The sequence below is a fragment of the Oryx dammah genome, unplaced genomic scaffold (genome assembly GCF_014754425.2).
Source record: "Oryx dammah isolate SB20612 unplaced genomic scaffold, SCBI_Odam_1.1 HiC_scaffold_11164, whole genome shotgun sequence".
In the NCBI taxonomy this organism is placed as follows: Eukaryota; Metazoa; Chordata; class Mammalia; order Artiodactyla; family Bovidae; genus Oryx; species Oryx dammah.
Window position 1 is genome coordinate 4,090,879 of NW_024080557.1, and position 4,190 is coordinate 4,095,068.

Below are 4,190 nucleotides of genomic sequence, written 5' to 3' on the forward strand. Positions count from 1 at the left end.
CCCTTTGTCAAGGGCTCTGATCTCTTCACTTTCTCCAGCATTAGGTTGCAACCCAAATGGGCCTCCTTGGATGCCTTGCTGATCCTGTTCACAGTGCCAGTTGTCTCACTGTGTCTCACTGAGCACACTGTTCGCTGAACCCATGGTAGGCAAGGTGCAAGCTAAGAGGCTGGAAGAAAATTCAGGGAGCCATAGGAACCGCAGATACATTTATTCTCTCCTGGCTGGTGCAGCAGCTGTAGCAGCAGCCATAACATAACATAACATAACATAAATGCACACAGCCCTGTAGGGCTGTTCCAGGTGAAGCTTATATATTCTTACAGAACAAAAGTAGCCTGTGGCCAAGCAAGTACCTCGTAATGAGCATGCTCAGTGCCATAAGTGATCTGAGCTGTTACACAACCATGCAAAGTCATTGTTTCCAGAACACGGGGCGAGAGGGCATGAGAGCATGGGGCAAGAGAGCCTGACTGGTGCCATCTTGTTAACTTCCTCACACTGAATCACCTTGCCTTCAAGAATGCTATCACATAGAAACGCTGGCATTGAACCTCTGTTCCTTTGGATAATTAACACCAGTGACAATTAATATAATTAAACTATCCTGTTGGCATTTTCGCAACTTAGTTATTTTAGAGTTTCTACTTTCCCTAGACTTCTAAGTTTGAGGCTTTTACATGGTATCAAGGCATTTGATAGGGCTTCCCTGATACCTCAGTTGGTAAAGAATTCACCTGCAATGTGGGAGACCTGGGTTCAATCCCTGGGTTGGGAAGATCACCTGGAGAAGGGAAAGGCTACCCACTACAGTATTTTGCCTGAAGAATTGCATGGACTGTATAGTACATGGGGTCGCAAAGAGTCAGACAGGACTGAGTGACTTTCACTTTCACAAGGCATTTTATTGGGATCAGCCTCCAACTCCTAGGATCTATAAGTCATCAGTCCTTGAACACATGGCTTGATGGCAATGAAATAATCCCACTACCTTCTAACCTTACTAGAACATGAAAATCCCTGAGAAGCTATCTGAACAACTCTTTATCTAGACACACTATACCTTTCTGAGGTCTTAGTGCTGCCCTGGACTTTCTTGGGCTCCCAAGTTTAGGATTCCTTCCTCTAGGTTCTTCTTATGTCCTGCTTCTCAATAATTCTGCTCCATCTCTTTTCATCCAGGGCAGAAAAATTTATCCCTGTTTGCTTCAAAGGCATCAAATAAAATCTCCTTAGTGGATTGAAGGAGATTGGAAATCAAATGTTTGGAAATCAAACGTTTGGAAATCAAAAGCCCTGAAGATACCACTTTTTTCTACTTTTTGACATGTTGCTTTCTTTCTCTAAGGTAATGGGTTCACTATCTACTTGAAGGGATAAAGTGAGAAGGAGAAGTATAAGAGAAAAAAGAAGCTTCCACAGGTAAAAAATGTTATCCTACTTTAAGAGTAGATAATGATGCTTCAAATAAAATATTTTTCTACATGATTTTGGTTGTGAAGTGCTTTGCAGCACTGGTTCTACATCTAGATATGGTTCACCCATGCTCTAACTCCTAAGAAACATGTTTTAACAGTGTACTTATGTTGGTGCAAAGGTAATTGCAGTTTTGCATTTTTGAAATTTGACATTTGATTTTGCAATACATTCTTAAATAAAGGTGATTATGTTTTACATAATTTTAATGTGCATTTATTGTTTTATGTTTTTGCTAATGAATTATCACTTGCTATTTATTTTATATGTATTTTAGACCATGGAAATGCTAGACAAAAAGCAAATTCAGGTGATTTTCTTATTCGATTTCAAAATGGGTCATAAAGCAGTGGAGACAACTCACACCATCAATAATGAATGTGGCCCACAAACTGCTAATGAATGTATGGTGCAGTGGTGGTTGAAGGGGTTTTTCAAAGGAGATGAGAGCCTTGAAGATGAGGAGTGTTGTGGCCAGCCATCAAAAGTTAACGACCAACTGAGGACCATGACTGAAGTTGATCCTCTTACAACATGAGAAGTTGCTGAAGAACTCAACACCGACCATTCTGTGGTCATTTGGTATTTGAACCAAACTGGAAAGGTGAAAAAGCTCAGTAAGTGGGTGTCTCATGAACTAAAAATCAAAAAAATCGTCATTTTGACATGTCATCTTCTCTTATTCAATGCAACAACAACAAACCATTGCTCAATCAGATTGTGATGTGCGAGGACAACTGGATTTCAAATGACAACCAGCAATGACCAGCTCAGGGATGGACCCAAAAGAAACTTCAAAGTACTTCCCAAAGTCAAATTTGCACCAAAAATAGGGGCATGGTCACTGTTTGGTGGTCTGCTGCCAGTCTGATCTACTACAGCTTTCTGAATCCTGGTGAAACCATTACTTCTGAGAAGTATGCTCAGCCAATCGATGAGATGCACCAAAAACTGCAATGCCTGCTGCCAGCATTGGTCAACAGAAAGGGCCCAATTCTTCTCTGAGACAGTGCCCAACCACACATTGCATAATCAATGCTTCAAAATTTGAATGAATTGGGCTATGAAGTTTTGCCTCATCTGCCATACCCACCTGACCCTCTCTCTCACCAACCAACTACCACTTCTTCAAGCATCTCAACAACTTTTTGCAGGGAAAATTCTGCACAACCAGCAAGATGCAGAAAATGCAGTCCAAGAGTTCATTGAATCCTGAAGGATGGATTTTTATGCTACAAGAATAAACAAACATTTCTTATTGGCAAAAATGTGTTGGTTGTAACGGTTCCTATTTTCATTAATAAAGATGTGCTTGAGCCTAGTTATAATGAATTGAAATTCAGGGTCCGAACCACAGTTACTTTTGCAGCAACCTAAATATTTCATTACCAGTATTGACTCCCATTTGAACCTGTTATAAGTATTTTATTAAAGTTTATTGAAATGGAATGTAAAACCATTCATATACTCTACACCCAAAGAGCAAAGAAGAGAGGATGTTGCCAAGGCCAGAAAACCCAGGTGTGATAACAAATGGATAAGCTGTGTAAAATTTATTCATAACTCTCAATTATTCAGTAAATAACTATTTATATTATTCAACTGGGAATTAAAATAATCAGGGAATGGTAAAGTTTCCAGACTGATATAAACTGGTGGGCAGAAATGTAAGCATCCACTAAGTCTTAGCAAAGATGGGTAACTGTTTTCCTAACTGGTTCTATACAGAGATGGTGGGTATGTAGAGAAATAATGATTCTATAGTAAAACACATTTGAGAAGTGCTATGTATCACACCTGGGAAACTTTACGCACATTAACATATGTAAAACCTCTAAGGAGTTGTGCAAAAAAGGAAGCTGTTTCACTTTGCTTAAATTAGTATTTTTTAAACGTAATTGAGCATACTTTCTTTCTCTCTGTCTACACATACCCCACATGCTAGTATTCCTATTATCATCTAATGAAGCAAAAACATTCTGCTAAAAAAAAGAGCTTTTAGGATTATTCAATTTTAAATTCATTTTTTTTTAACCTGACTTCCATTTCTTAACTATTCTTTAGTAACTTATCTTTTGCCACAGAAGGAACCCTCATTCATTCTATTAAGAAACTGGTGAGTGAAAGTCGCTCAGTTGTGTCTGACTCTTTGCGATCCCAAGGACTGTCTATTACATTCCATGGAATTCTCCAGGCCAGAATACTGGAGTGGGTAGTCATTTCCTTCTCAAGAGGATCTTCCCAACCCAGGGTTGAATATTTGATGAAGGAATGATGTGCAAAAGTTGGCTTAAAATGCTTGTCTTTAAACGTTTATGTACATGTTTGTTTATCCAGGCTATTGTCTTCTGCCTCCTGATTTCTATGTACTTAGAATGAATACACTTTTTCTTTTCTTTTTTTTTTAAATTGAAACTTACTGGCATAAGAAGTACCTTTACATTAAACTTTGAAGACTTTTCAATATTAAATTTTTTTTTTTAGATATTTGAGAAGAAATGACAAAAAACAGCTCTGCTTTGTTTCATTTTAAAAGTAATATTGTGTTATCAACTAAAAAAAAGATACTACATCTTTCTGAACCCTGGTCAAAGTGGTCAGAAAGCAAAGGCAAATTTACACAATCGTGGAATCTTAAATCATTCACATTTTACCAATGGACAGGTGCTTGAGTGGACCTTATGTTCAGATAAACAGTCAACTTCTTCCCAGTT

At 38.2% G+C, this 4,190-nt stretch overlaps 1 pseudogene; it reads left to right on the top strand.

Annotated features, from left to right (window-relative positions):
• The first annotated feature begins 1,756 nt into the window (after positions 1-1,756).
• Positions 1,757-2,833, top strand: LOC120860710 (annotated as a pseudogene).
• Positions 2,834-4,190: the final 1,357 nt, after the last annotated feature.